Source organism: Mauremys mutica, chromosome 12 (genome assembly GCF_020497125.1).
Source record: "Mauremys mutica isolate MM-2020 ecotype Southern chromosome 12, ASM2049712v1, whole genome shotgun sequence".
Classification (NCBI taxonomy): Eukaryota; Metazoa; Chordata; order Testudines; family Geoemydidae; genus Mauremys; species Mauremys mutica.
In genome coordinates, this window is record NC_059083.1 from 22,612,222 (window position 1) to 22,628,535 (window position 16,314).

Below are 16,314 nucleotides of genomic sequence, written 5' to 3' on the forward strand. Positions count from 1 at the left end.
TGCAAGTGTGAAAATTTAACATCATTGAATATTGAAAAAATGCTTAACACAAGCTGCAGATACTAAGCTGTATGTGTGTGTATCCTATAATATATACTACTACTATATATATATATATATGATATATATATATAGATTATGAATTCAGCCAAGCCTGACTATTCATCCTTAGACACACAGACTCTGCTCCTTTAAGGGCACCCACGATAGGGGGATGCCCCCCAGCCACAGGGCCCTGGGGGCACATGTCACACAAACGCCTTGCAGGCTGCAATGTTCCCGGGGGCTCCTCCCCGCCCAGCAGCAGCCGAGTCAGTCCCAGGAAGAGAAACACCCGGTGGCTGGTTTTGTTGGTTGGTTTTTAATTTCCCTCCCAAGAGCGTGATTGGCTCCCGGTTACCCAATCGGCTTTAAAAAAAACTTTAAAGGCTCGTTACTGCGCCTACGCGATTTTTGGTTTCGGTTTCGCTGTTTTCAGGCTGCTGCTGGCCCCGTTCCTCTTGCAGCGACACGTGGCTGCTGCGGGCACCTGGTTCGAGTGCGGAGGCCTTGACTTGCTCCGGGGAAACTACCAACTGTCCCTGGTCCCCGTCCTGCGCCCAACACCCCAACGTGGCTGCGCCTGGCTCCCTGCGGGGGGGGGAGGTTGTTGGTTGATGGGGGACAAACAGCTGTAGCTGCAGCGGGGCAGCGTCGATTTACCTGCCCCTACCCGGCTCGCCTGGCAGTTGCATTCCCCCGGGGGGGGACACACAGGCTGTGTGGGGGAGGGGCAGGTGGAGGCTACAGCAGGGTTTGGGGGAGTTGAATGGGTTGGCACAGTTGGTCTTGGGACAGCGGGGGTGGCTCCACTGGGCTGATGGGGGGGGGGGTGGCACCTACTGTCCTGTGCTAATTATTGGTCAGTCTTTGAGCACTGGGGTGCACCAGCTGGGGATGGGGTCTTCTGGGGGTCTGGTCCAGTTGTGTAATGGCTCTGTGTGTGTTAGGTCAGTTCAGAGTGGGGATGCATTATAAATATGGAAGCAGGAAATCTGTCCACCCACACACCCATAGAGAGTATTGTGCCCCTAGGAGAAGAGTTTGGTGTTTACTGGGATATGTCACTTTCCAGCCTGTTGCAGCTCCTGGCCACAGGTATCTGGTTAAAGCCAACCAGCTGCCCTATCCTGACCACAGAGAATGATGGAAGCTGTGGGAACAGCAGGCAGCCTCTCCCCAGCTAAGGAAGAACCGTTAATAGAAACCTTCCCACCCCAAAGCAAAGGGCAGCCCTGTAGGGAGAGCCTCTCCTAAATACAGAAACTAGTAGAAGCATTTAGGAAAGAGCCCTCTTCAGTCTAAGGCAAAGGGATGTGATAGCCCTGAGGGGGAGACCTCTCCATTCATTTCTCCGAATTTAATATTTCAGACCTGTAGAAATAGTCACCAGAACCCACATGGTCACAGTTAAGGGTGTTTCAATACTGGGCCATGAGAAGGTTTCTGTTTACTTGTGTGTGTGTATCCCAGATCTGGTTAGGTGCCACTGGACTGTTGTCAGGGGAATCCAGGTATCTGAGCCCCAGGATCCCCAGAGTAATCAATACTCTGGCACTAGAACAGAGCCCATCCACTGCTCCAATCTTGGAGTCCCTAGGCACATTCTTTGGGGACTCTCCCTCTATCTGAGGTGTGAAACCCGCTGCCTAATCCCCTGGTGCAGAGCTGACCCTCCAGCATGCTTAAACACACCATCTCCCAGAACTCCACGCCAAGGTTCAGAACCTTCCTGTTTCAGCTGAAATCTCTCTGGAGGCACGCAGTAGTTTGTGAAGCATCTCACACACAGGGAGAGACTATTTGCACAAGTCCAGCACACCATTTGCTCTTTCACTTAACCAGATAAAGTACAAGAGAGTTCAGATCATGTAGCACAAAATGACCAACCTAACTGCAGTGCCCCTCAGTAGCTCACCCTTCCCTTGGGAGTCCTGGGGGCCATCTGGGCCTAGGAAAGCAGGCAGGGCCTCCAGCCTCATGAACCTGCTGCATGCTAACATAAGAGCATAAGAACGGCCGTACCGGGTCAGACCAAAGGTCTATCTAGCCCAGTATCTGTCTATCGACAGTGGCCAATGCCAGGTGCCCCAGAGGGAGTGAACCTAAAAGGGGTCCTATAAAGGTAGCCAGCCAGTCAGGCAGCGGCACAGACAGCCGCAGCGGCACAGCAGCCAGCAAACAGAGCTGTAAACAGGGGAGTTTCACTGGGAGTTTACAGGGGGAGACGTAGAGCTAGGCAGAAGAACTGACAGGCTAGTGAAGGGAGGAGGTGGTGGTATGCCAGTGTTCTGGTGCCTGTTGGGGTGTGTTGTTTTTTTTTTTTTTGACTGACAGGTTTTTCAGTGGGAAGGCTATGACTGAGACAGAGGCAGCAGTGAAAGACACAATGAGGATGACCGGATGTGGAAGCTGCGGCATGTACATGATGCTGGAGGGGGTACCTGAAAAGAGTTTCGTCTGCATGAAGTGCCGCCTGATAGAGCTGATGGAAGAAAAGATCCGAGGACTGGAGTTGCAGGTGGAAACTCTGGTCGAGTTTAGAAGGGGGTTCGAGCAGATGATGGAGCAAAGAAATGAGGCAGCTGAAGGGACAATCTCAGACTTGCAGATGGAAGCAGGACCAAAGAATTCTGAGGGGAGATTGCTGAGTGAGGAAAGTGGACGGTGGAAGCATGTGACTAAGAGAACTAGGCAGAGGAAAAGACAGGCCAGTGAAGGAGCAATAGAGCTCAGGAACAGGTTTGCAGAGTTGGAAAATGAAGAAGGGGCACAGCAGGTGGTCACTGAAGGTGAGAGGGCAAGGAAAAAGAGAAGAGCAGCTAGCCCTACAGGAAGAGGGGAAGAGTCAATGGAGACAACACCAAATATGAGCCCCAAGAGGATACGGGATGGGTTGTGGAGGATTGCAAGGGCGAACAGGAATCGAGAGGACTTGCAGCCAGTGGGAGCAGGGGATAGACAGAGAATCATACTGTCACCAGGAAGAGGCAGGTCTATGTGATTGGGGACTCCTTACTGAGAAGAATAGACAGGCCTGTAACTAGAGCTGATCCAGAGAACAGAAGGGTGTGCTGTCTGCCCGGTGCTAAGATATGGGATGTGGACCTGAGGCTGAAAAGGATCTTAATGGGAGCGGGAAAGAATCCGTTGATTATCCTTCATGTGGGAAGGAATGATACGGCTAGGTTCTCGCTGGCACGTATCAAGGGAGACTATGCCAGGCTGGGAAAGACGCTTAAGGAAATCGAGGCTCAGGTGATCTTCAATGGGATTCTGCCTGTTCCTAGAGAAGGACAACAAAGGTGTGACAAGATTATGGCGATCAACAGATGGCTCAGACAGTGGTGCTATAAGGAGGGCTTTGGGATGTATGGCCACTGGGAAGCATTTATGGACAGAAGACTGTTCTCTCAGGATGGACTTCACCTGAGTAAGGAGGGAAATAGACTTCTAGGATGGAGGCTCGCCCAACTGATTAAGAGAGCTTTAAACTAGGAATTTGGGGGAGATGGTTGGGAGATGTCCAGGTAATCTCCACGCTGGAATTTAACACCGAGAGGGAAGAAAACAAAGTAAGAGAGGATACAGCCATGAGCAGAAGAATGGACATAAGGAGGAAGGGTAGTGTAGATACCAGTCTAATAGGTGATACTGGTGATAGAATGTCTGTGCCTAACCAGATAAAGAATGTCGGTGAAGCCAAACGGCAAAAATTAAGATATCTGTACACTAATGCGAGGAGCCTAGGTAACAAAATGGAGGAACTAGAGCTACTGATGCAGGAAGTGAAACCAGATATTATAGGGATAACAAAAACATGGTGGAACGGTAGTCATGACTGGAGTACAGGTATTGAAGGGTATGTGCTGTTTAGGAAAGACAGAAATAAAGGCAAAGGTGGTGGAGTAGCATTGTATATCAATGATGAGGTTAACTGTAAAGAAATAAGAAGGGATGGAATGGACAAGACAGAGTCTGTGTGGGCAAAAATCACATTGGGAAAGAAAGCTACTAGAGCCTCCCCTGAGATAGTGCTTGGGGTGTGCTACAGACCGCTGGGATCTGATTTGGAGATGGATAGAGACCTCTTTAATGTTTTTAATGAAGTAAACACTAATGGGAATTGTGTGATCATGGGAGACTTTAACTTCCCAGATATAGACTGGAGGACAAGTGCTAGTAGTAGTAATAGGGCTCAGATTTTTCTGGATGTGATAGCTGATGAATTTCTTCGTCAAGTAGTTGAAGAGCCAACAAGGGGGGATGCCATTTTAGATTTGGTTTTGGTGAGTAGTGAGGACCTCATAGAAGAAATGGTTGTAGGGGACAACCTTGGTTCGAGTGATCATGAGTTAATTCAGTTCAAACTAGATGGAAGGATAAACAAAAATACATCTGGGACTAGGGTTTTTTATTTCAAAAGGGCTAACTTTAAAGAATTAAGGAAATTAGTTAGGCAGGTGGATTGGACTGAAGAACTTGTGGATCTAAAGGCGGAGGAGGCCTGGAATTACTTCAAGTCAAAGTTGCAGAAACTATCAGAAGCCTGCATCCCGAGAAAGGGGAAAAGGAGGCAGGAGGTGTAGACCAAGCTGGATGAGCAAGCATCTCAGAGAGGTGATTAAGAAAAAGCAGAAAGCCTACAGGGAGTGGAAGATGGGCGGGATTAGCAAGGAAAGCTACCTTATTGAGGTCAGAACATGTAGGGATGAAGTGAGAAAGGCTAGAAGCCATGTAGAGTTGGACCTTGCAAAGGGAATTAAAACCAATAGTAAAAGGTTCTATAGCCATATAAATAAGAAGAAAACAAAGAAAGAAGAAGTGGGACAGCTAAACACTGAGGATGGAGTGGAGGTTAAAGATAATCTAGGCATGGCCCAATATCTAAATAAATACTTTGCCTTGGTCTTTAATGAGGCTAATGAGGAGCTTAGGGATAATGGAAGGATGACTATTGGGAATGAGGATATGAAGGTAGATATTACCACATCCGAGGTAGAAGCCAAACTCGAACAGCTTAATGGGACTAAATGGGAGGACCCAGATAAGCTTCATCCAAGAATATTAAAGGAACTGGCACATGAAATTGCAAGCCCATTAGCAAGAATTTTTAATGAATCGGTAAACTCAGGGGTTGTACCGTATGACTGGAGAATTGCTAACATAGTTCCTATTTTTAAGAAAGGAAAAAAAAGTGATCCGAATAACTATAAGCCTGTTAGTTTGACATCTGTAGTATGTAAGGTCTTGGAAAAAAATTTGAAGGAGAGGGTAGTTAAGGACATTGAGGTCAATGGTAATTGGGACAAAATACAACATGGTTTTACAAAAGGTAGATCGTGCCAAACCAACTTGATCTCCTTCTTTGAGAAAGTAACAGATTTTTTAGACAAAGGAAATGCGGTGGATCTAATTTACCTCGATTTCAGTAAGGCATTTGACACAGTTCCACATGGGGAATTATTAGTTAAATTGGAAAAGATGGGGATAAATATGAAAATTGAAAGGTGGATAAGGAACTGGTTAAAGGGGAGACTACAATGGGTCATACTGAAAGGTGAACTGTCAGGCTGGAAGGAGGTTACTAGTGGAGTTCCTCAGGGATCAGTATTGGGACCAATTTTAATCAACCTTTTTATTACTGACTTTGGCACAAAAAGCGGGAATGTGCTAATAAAGTTTGCGGATGACACAAAGCTGGGAGGTATTGCTAACACAGAGAAGGATCAGGATATCATACAGGAAGATTTGGATGATCTTGTAAACTGGAGTAATAGTAATAGAATGAAATTTAATAGTGAAAAGTGCAAGGTCATGCATTTAGGGATTAATAACAAGAATTTTAGTTATAAATTGGGGACGCATCAGTTGGAAGTAACAGAGGAGGAGAAGGACCTCGGAGTATTGGTGATCACAGGATGACTATGAGCCGCCATTGTGATATGGCCGTTAAAAAAACTAATGCGGTTTTAGGATGCATCAGGCGAGGTATTTCCAGCAAAGATAAGGAGGTGTTAGTACCGTTATATAAGGCACTGGTGAGACCTCATCTGGAATACTGTGTGCAGATCTGGTCTCCCATGTTTAAGAAGGATGAATTCAAACTGGAACAGGTTCAGAGACGGGCTACTAAGATGATCCGAGGAATGGAAAACCTGTCTTATGAAAGGAGACTCAAAGAGCTTGGCTTGTTTAGCCTGACCAAAAGAAGGTTGAGGGGGGATATGATTGCTCTTTATAAATATATCAGAGGGATTAATATTAGGGAGGGAGAGGAATTGTTTAAGCTTAGTACCAATGTGGACACAAGAACAAATGGATATAAACTGGACACTAGGAAGTTTAGACTTGAAATTAGACGAAGGTTTCTAACCATTAGAGGAGTGAAGTTCTGGAACAGCCTTCCAAGGGGAGTAGTGGGGGCAAAAGACATATCTGGCTTTAAGACTAAACTTTATAAATTTATGGAGGGGATGGTATGATGGGATAGCCTAATTTTGGCAATTAATTTGGCAATTGATCTTTGATTATCAGCAGGTAAGTATGCCCAGTGGTCTGTGATGGGATGTTAGATGGGTTGGGATCTGAGTTACTACAGAGAATTCTTTCCTTGGTTCTGGCTGGTGGGTCTTGCCCACATGCTCAGGGTTTAACTGATCGCCATATTTGGGGTCGGGAAGGAATTTTCCACCAGGGCAGATTGGCAGAGGCCCTGGAGGTTTTTCGCCTTCCTCTGCAGCATGGGGCATGGGTCACTTGCTGGAGGATTCTCTGCAGCTTGAGGTCTTCAAACCGCAATTTGGGGACTTCAATAACTCAGACATAGGCTAGGGGTTTGTTATAGAAGTGGATGGGTAGGATTCTGTGGCCTGCATTGTGCAGGAGGTCAGACTAGATGATCATAATGGTCCCTTCTGACCTTAAAGTCTATGGCCTGGTCCACACTAGGACTTTAATTCGAATTTAGCAGCGTTAATTCGAATTAACCGTGCACCCGTCCACACCACGAAGCTATTTAATTCGACATAGAGGGCTCTTTAGTTCAACTTCTGTACTCCTCCCCGACGAGGGGAGTAGCGCTAAATTCGACATGGCCATGTCGAATTAAGCTAGGTGTGGATGCAAATCGACCTTAGTAGCTCCGGGAGCTATCCCACACTGCACCACTCTGTTGACGCTCTGGACAGCAGTCCGAGCTTGGATGTTCTGATCAGGCACACAGGAAAAGCCCCGGGAAAATTTGAATTCCTTTTCCTGTCTGGCCAGTTTGAATCTCATTTCCTGGTTGGCCATCGGGGCGAGCTCAGCAGCACCGGCAACGATGCAGAGCTCTCCAGCAGAGGAGTTCATGCAATCTCTGAATAGAAAGAGGGCCCCAGCATAGACTGACCGGGAAGTCTTGGATCTGATCGGTGTGTGGGGCGAGGAGTCTGTGCTTTCGGAGCTGCGCTCCAAAAAATGGAATGCAAAGACGCTCCGGAGCCTGCCACCACTGCGTGGGAGGGGGACGTGACTTTGTAGCGGGGTGAGGGCGATTGCAGATCTTATGCAGCGGTCCTTGTCCTGGACCGCAGTGTCACGCAGCAGAGGAATCTGTATCCATCCTCCTCCACCACAAGGTCACATAGCCCCCGCACATAGAATCCCAAAAAGGAGGGATGGCAGGCTCCGTTGAAACAACCAGTCCGGCACTGCGGACCACTCTAGGAGCAGGAGCCTGTCATTCCTCAAGTTTAGAGGCGGTCTTTACATCACAGCACACCCTACGCAGCACAGTCTGGTACTTGAAGAGTTCCTTGTCGCTGTCCAAGGTGCCTGTATAGGGCTTCATGAGCCAGGGCATTAGCGGGTAGGCTGGGTCCCCGAGGATCATATAGGCATCTGCACATCCCCAACAGTTATTTTGTGGTCCGGCAAGAAACTATCTAAACAGACCACAGTTCCTGAAAACACGCGCGTCATGAACTTTGCCTGGCCACCCGACGTCGATGTTGGTAAAACGTCCCCTATGGTCCACAGTGCTTTCAGCACCATTGAAAAGTAGCCCGATTTCTCAGCAGCTGACTGTGGAAGAGGTGGACGATAAGGTGCGAGGAGGTGAAAACGGCCATAACTGCAGCGGGCTCCATGCTCGCAGTGCTGTGGTGTCCGCGCTGTCACTGACCAGAAAAGTGCACGAACAGATTGCCCGCAGGCGCTTTCAGGGAGGGAGGGAGGGTGTGATTGACGGTTGAATGATGACAGTTTCCCAAAACCACCCTCGACACATTTTTTCCCCCAGCAGGCATTGGGGGCTCTACCCAGCATTCCAATGTGCAGCGGGGACTGCGGGAAGTGTGGGATAGCTTCCCACAGTGCACTGCTTCCAAAGTCGACGCTGGCCCCGTTAGTGTGGACTCACAAAGTCGAATTACTGTCCTTAGTGTGGATACACAAATTCGACTTCGTAAGGTCGATTCCACAAATTCAAATTAAGTTGAATCGAACTACTCCTGTAGTGTAGACATACCCTATGAGTCTATAAGTGATCTCTCTCCTGCCATCCATCTCCATCCTCTGACGAACAGAGGCTAGGGACACCATTCTTACCCATCCTAGCTAATAGCCATTTATGGACTTAGCCACCATGAATTTATCCAGTCCCCTTTTAAACATTGTTATAGTCCTAGCCTTCACAACTTCCTCAGGTAAGGAGTTCCACAAGTTGACTGTGCGCTGCGTGAAGAAGAACTTCCTTTTATTTGCTTTAAACCTGCTGCCTATTAATTTCATTTGGTGACCCCTAGTTCTTGTATTATGGGAATAAGTAAATAACTTTTCCTTATCCACTTTCTCAACGTCACTCATGATTTTATATACCTCTATCATATCCCCCCTTAGTCTTCTCTTTTCCAAGCTGAAGAGTCCTAGCCTCTTTAATCTTTCCTTGTATGAGACCCTCTCTAAACCCCTAATTATTTTAATTGCCCTTTTCTGAACCTTTTCTAGTGCTAGAATATCTTTTTTGAGGTGAGGAGACCACATCTGTACACAGTATTCGAGATGTGGGCGTACCATGGATTTATATAAGGGCAATATTATATTCTCAATCTTATTTTCTATCCCCTTTTTAATGTTTCCTAACATCCTGTTTGCTTTTTTGACCGCCTCTGCACACTGTGTGGACATCTTCAGAGAACTATCCACGATGACTCCAAGATCTTTTTCCTGACTCGTTGTAGCTAAATTAGCCCCCATCATGTTGTATGTATAGTTGGGGTTATTTTTTCCAATGTGCATTACTTTGCATTTATCCACATTAAATTTCATTTGCCATTTTGTTGCCCAATCACTTAGTTTTGTGAGATCTTTTTGAAGTTCTTCACAATCTGCTTTGGTCTTAACTATCTTGAGCAGTTTAGTATCATCTGCAAACTTTGCCACCTCACTGTTTACCCCTTTCTCCAGATCATTTATAAATAAATTGAATAGGATTGGTCCTAGGACTGACCCTTGGGGAACACCACTAGTTACCCCTCTCCATTCTGAGAATTTACCATTAATTCCTACCCTTTGTTCCCTGTCCTTTAACCAGTTCTTAATCCATGAAAGGACCTTCCCTTTTATCCCATGACAACTTAATTTACGTAAGAGCCTTTGGTGAGGGACCTTGTCAAAGGCTTTCTGGAAATCCAAGTACACTATGTCCACTGGATCCCCCTTGTCCACATGTTTGTTGACCCCTTCAAAGAATTCTAATAGATTAGTAAGACACGATTTCCCTTTACAGAAACCATGTTGATTATTGCTCAACAGTTTATGTTTTTCTATGTGTTTGACAATTTTATTCTTAACTACTGTTTCGACTAATTTGCCCGGTACCGACGTTAGACTTGCCGGTCTGTAATTGCCGGGATCACCTCTAGAGCCCTTTTTAAATATTGGCGTTACATTAGCTAACTTCCAGTCACTGGGTACCGATGCCGATTTAAAGGACAGGTTACAAACCTTAGTTAATAGTTCCGCAACTTCACATTTGAGTTCTTTCAGAACTCTTGGGTGAATGCCATCTGGTTCAGGTGACTTGTTAATGTTGAGTTTATCAATTAATTCCAAAACCTCCTCTAGTACACTTCAATCTGTAACAGTTCCTCAGATTTGTCACCTACAAAAGCCAGCTCAGGTTTGGGAATCTCCCTAACATCCTCAGCCGTGAAGACTGAATCAAAGAATCCATTTAGTTTCTCCGCAATGACTTTATCGTCTTTAAGCGCTCCTTTTGTATTTTGATCGTCAAGGGGCCCCACTGGTTGTTTAGCAGGCTTCCTGCTTCTGATGTACTTAAAAAACATTTTGTTATTACCTTTGGAGTTTTTGGCTAGCCGTTCTTCAAACTCCTCTTTGGCTTTTCTTATTACACTCTTGCACTTAAGTTGGCAGTGTTTGTGCTCCTTTCTATTTGCCTCACTAGGATTTGACTTCCACTTTTTAAAGGAAGTCTTTTTATCTCTCACTGCTTCTTTTACATGGTTGTTAAGCCACGGTGGCTCTTTTTTAGTTCTTTTACTGTTTTTCTTAATTTGGGGTATACATTGAAGTTGGGCCTCTATTATGGTGTCTTTAAAAAGGGCCCATGCAACTTGCAGGGATTTCACTTTAGTCACTGTACCTTTTAACTTTTGTCTAACTAACCCCCTCATTTTTGTATAGTTCCCCCTTTTGAAATTAAATGCCACAGTGTTGGGCAGTTGAGGTGTTCTTCCCACCACAGGGATGTTGAATGCTATTGTAGTATGGTCACTATTTCCAAGCGGTCCTGCTATAGTTACCTCTTGGACCAGCTCCTGCGCTCCACTCAGGATTAAATCTAGAGTTGCCTCTCCCCCTTGTGGGTTTCCGTAACAGCTGCTCCATGAAGCAGTCATTTAAAGTATCGAGAAATTTTATCTCTGCATTTCGTCCTGAAGTGAAATGTTCCCAGTCAATATGGGGATAATTGAAATCCCCCACTATTATTGGGTTCTTAATTTTGATAGCCTCTCTAATTTCCCTTAGCATTTCATCATCCCTATTACTGTCCTGGTCAGGTGGTCGATAATAGATCCCTAATGTTATATTTTTACTAGAGCATGAAATTTCTATCCATAGAGATTCTATGGAACATGTGGATTCGCTTAAGATTTTTACTTCATTTGAATCTACACTTTCTTTCACATATAATGCCACTCCTCCCCCTGCACGACCTCTTCTGTCCTTCCAATATATTTTGTACCCCGGAATGACTGTGTCCCATTGATTGCTCTCAGTCCACCAGGTTTCTGTGATGCCTATTATATCAATATCCTCCTTTATCACAAGGCACTCTAGTTCACCCATCTTATTATTTAGACTTCTGGCATTTGTGTACAAGCACTTTAAAAACTTGTCCCTGTTTATTAGCCTGCCTTTTTCTGATGTGCCAGATTCTTTTTTATGTGACTGTTTATCATCTGATCCAGCCCTTACATTATACTCTCAGTCCTCTGCTCCTGACTATAACCTGGAGATTCTCTATCATCAGACTCTCCCCTAAGAGAAGTCTGTGTCCGATCCACACGCTCCTCTGCAGCAGTCGGCTTTCCCCCATCTCCTAGTTTAAAAACTGCTCTACAACCTTTTTAATGTTTAGTTCCAGCAGTCTGGTTCCACTTTGGTTTAGGTGGAGCCCATCTCTCCTGTATAGGCTCCTCCCATCCCAGAAGTTTCCCCAGTTCCTAATGAACGTGAACCCCTCCTCTCTACACCATCGTCTCATCCACGCATTGAGACTCTGAAGCTCTGCCTGCCTACCTGGCCCTGTGCGTGGAACTGGAAGCATTTCTGAGAATGCCACCATAGAGGTCCTGGATTTCAGTCTCTTCCCTAGCAGCCTAAATTTGGCTTCCAGGACATCTCTCCTACCCTTCCCTATGTCACTGGTACCTCATGTACCATGACCACTGGCTCCTCCCCAGCACTACACATAAGTCTGTCTAGATCATAGAATCATAGAATCTCAGGGTTGGAAGGGACCTCAGGAGGTCATCTAGTCCAACCCCCTGCTCAAAGCAGGTCCAAACCCAACTAAATCATCCCAGCCAGGGCTTTGTCAAGCCTGACCTTAAAAACCTCTAAGGAAGGAGATTCCACCACCTCCCCAGGTAATCCATTCCAGTTCTTCACCACCCTACTAGTGAAAAAGTTTTTCCTAATGTCCAACCTAAACCTCCCCTCTGCAACTTGAGACCATTACTCCTTGTTCTGTCATCTTCTACCACTGAGAACAGTCTAGATCCATCCTCTTTGGAACCCCCTTTCAGGTAGTTGAAAGCAGCTATCAAATCCCCCCTCATTCTTCTCTTCTGCAGGCTAAACAATCTCAGTTCCCTCAGCCTCTCCTCATAAGTCATGTGCTCCAGCCCCCTAATCATTTTTGTTGCCCTCCGCTGGACTCTCTCCAATTTATCCACATCCTTCTTGTAGTGTGGGGCCCAAAACTGGACACAGTACTCCAAATGAGGCCTTACCAGTGCTGAATAGAGGGGAATGATCACGACCCTCGATCTGCTGGAAATGCCCCTACTTATACAGCCCAAAATGCCATTAGCCTTCTTGGCAACAGGGGCACACTGTTGACTCATATTCAGCTTTTCGTCCACCGTAACCCCTAGGTCCTTTTCTGCAGAACTGCCCAGCCATTTGGTCCCTAGTCTGTAGCAGTGCATGGGATTCTTCCGTCCTAAGTGCAGGACTCTGCACTTGTCCTTGTTGAACCTCATCATATTTCTTTTGGCCCAATCCTCTAATTTGTCTAGGTCCCTCTGTATCCTATCCCTACCCTCCAGCGTATCAACCACTCCTCCCAGTTTAGTGTCATCTGCAAACTTGCTAAGGGTGCAGTCCACACCATCCTCCAGATCGTTAATGAAGATATTGAACAAAACCGGCCCCTGCACCGACCCTTGGGGCACTCAAGGTCCTGGGCTCTGGTCCTGTATGCAGCTCATCTGGGCACATGGGCTGGAGGGAAGGAGAAAGCCCCTCCCCCACGGTGAGGGATTCCTCCAGCACAGGGGCCTCTTGTGCCTCCTCCCCAGCAGCTGCAGGCACAAGGCATGTTCCTGAGAGGGCTGGGAATGGGGTGGGGATGGTGAGGGCAGGTGGAAGAGGGAGGGGGGTGGACGAGGGACAGAGGGACATAGGCAGTGTAAAGCCTTGCCTGGCTTTACTTACTATTTTTGTAATTCTGTATGATTATTTCCATAGGCAGGGTTTTAAAAGATGTTTGGGGTTTTTTTTTCTGTCTGTTCCCTTTCTGGCTTCAAGAGAAAACGCGAACAAAGAGCACAAACAAAGCCTTCCCCACCTCCCCCCAGATTTGAAAGTATCCATAATCTAAGCACTTAGTGGGGGTCTCTTGTGCGGATTGCCTGATCTTTAGTAGGGCTGATCTGTTTCTGAAACCTTTCCGAGATTCTTATGGTCTTATGGTTTCCCTATGGTATGGATTGCTTGATGTTTAACAAGGTGAGACCTCCGTATGAACAGTCTAACGGTCTGAACAGTGGATTGCCTGATGTGCCATAAGATTTGATCTTTGTGTAAAACTTTCCCCACAGTCGAAACATTTATGGGATTTCTCTCCTGTGTGAATTATCTGATGTTTAGCAAGGTCTGATCTCCGTATGAAACTTCTCCCACAGATTAAGCACTTATGGGGTCTCTCTCTTGTGTGGATTGCCTGATGTCTAACATTCTAAGTAAAGCAACTCCCTATTGTAACCGAAACTCTGTTTAATGTTAGGGCGGGGGGTTACCTTAAAAGTGTGACAGGACCCAGCTCCCCTCCTCGTGACTGGACCACCTGGCCAGTGGACTAGGATGAGCAACTGAGGCTGGTAATTATATTCCATCTGTTGAACTCTGTGTGTCTGTGTGTTAGGCCTTGGCTACACTGGCACTTTACAGCGCTGCAACTTTCCCACTCAAGGGTGTGAAAAAACACCCCCCTGAGCGCAGCAAGTTACAGCGCGGTAAAGCACCAGTGTAAACAGGGCCCCAGTGCTGAGAGCGCAGCTAATCCCCACGGGGAGGTGCAGTACCTGCAGTGCTGGGAGAGCTCTCTCCCAGCCCTGCCGCCGCAACCACACTCGCACTTCAAAGCGCTGCCGCGGGAGCGCTTTGGAGTTTCAAGTGTAGCCAAGCCTTTAGCTAGGAATAGAAACTGAATTACTTATCTTTTACTCCTATTAAGAATTCTCTGTAAACGTGGCATATTACCTTCTCCCTCAAACGGCACACAGGAGACAGGGCAGAAATGGGCAGGATTGTAGCCTTGATGGAAGGGGTGGAGGGGGGGTGGAGCTGGAGTCAGAGATAGGAGTCGAGCCCCATTCTGCATAATGGAAGGCTCCCCCCTGTGTGACGTATTAGACTGAGAGCTCTTTTCTCTCTTCCCTCTCTAGGACATCAGAGGCACCACGAACGGGCATGTGGCTCCTTCTCACCCCCTCTCACACTTCTTGAGACTGGGCAGGGGTTGGACACCAGGTGAAAGCCACGTCTCCCCAGGGCACCTCAGCACAGTGTGCGGCGCAGGGGTCCCATTTCCGCTACTTTCACTTTGTTCAAATTAACCTTGAGGTTCTCAGCCCATGAACAAAACAGTGGATTTTCCCATCCCGTGGGAAAGATTATAAGAACATAAGAACGGCCACACTGGGTCAGACCAAAGGTCCAGGTAGCCCAGTGTCCTGTCTTCTGACAGTGGCCAATGCCAGGTGCCCCAGAGGCAATGAACAGAACAGGCAACGATGAAATGAACAGAACAGGTAATCGTCAATTATTAACTTGTTGTTACATCCCTGGGGGACTGGCTGCCTGTAGACACTGGGGATGTAACATGGGCCTTTCACTGCCAGCTCTCTGCTTATCATAGGTGCAGACTTTTATTTTTCACTCAGAGTGCTCCACTCCCACTCAGCCCCCAGCCCCGCCCTCTCTCCACCGCTTCCTACCCCTGATCCAACCCTTCCCCAGAAGCCCCCTCCCACCTGCGGCTTGCTGCTCTCTGCCCTCACCCAAGCACTTTCTCCAGCTGCCAAACAGCTGATCAATGGCCCCATCAAACAGCTGTAGCAGGTGGGTTCTGAGCACGTGCTATTTTTTTCTGTGGGGGTTTGAGCTCCAGAGCACCCCTGGAGCTGCTTCCTCTTCTGCTTAGAATAACGGGATTGAGCAGTGACCAAGTATAAACAGGGATATACAATGAGTCTTAGCCCACGTACTGCTGTTAATGGGTCTAACAAGGCATGCTCTTGGGGGACACTACTGAGAGGATCAATTCAGGAAAGAGCAGGGCATTCACAGCCCAAGCCTACACCCAACCAGCCAAACAGAGAGGACTTCCCTTTCATCCCAGTGACTAACCAGAAGTCAAACAAACAATTCCCTCCAGATTCACAGTATCACCACCAGCCCCACTCTATATGGGGATGAACAGTTATGAAAACCAATACCCCAGTAAAAAAAAAAAAGTTACAAGCCCCATACCCTGGTCAATATACAAGTCAAATCTTACCCACAAATCACGCTGTTGCCAATCCTTTAGAATCTAAAACCTAAAGATTTATTCATAAAAAGAAAGAAATATAGATGAGAGTTAAAATTGGTTAACTGGTATCAAATACACACAACAATTGCAAAGTTCTTGGTTCAGGCTTATAGCAGTGGTGGAATAAACTGCAAGCTCAAATTAAGTCTCTGGAGTACAATCAAAACAGCTTTGGATGGGTCGTTCAGTCCGTTCCTCAGAGCTTCAGTATCTAGCAAAGTTCCTCCAGATGTCAGAAGCAGGACAGAAGATCAAAATATAGGGGTTTCCAGGGCCTTTCATATCCTCTGCCAGGTGGATGGAAATGCCTTTGTTCTTACTGCGGAAAATCACAGCAGCAAAATGGAGTTTGGATTCACATGGGTGAGTCACAGGTCCATGCATGACTCAGTTTGCTGGTAGAGCAGCCATTGCTCACATGCTACCTTGAACATTCCCAGGAAGGCTCCTCAGAAGTGGATTGGAGTCTCCCAAGATCCGCTGTCAGCTAAGTGTTTCTTGATCTGGCACCTACTCAGAAGAGTCCTTTCTCAAGAAGCTGACCAAATGCTTCACTGATGCTACTTAAAATCAGACACATTGAGAAACAAGCAGATAGCCACTATTCATAACTTCAAATACAAAAACGATACACACATACAGGCAGCATAACCATAACCAGC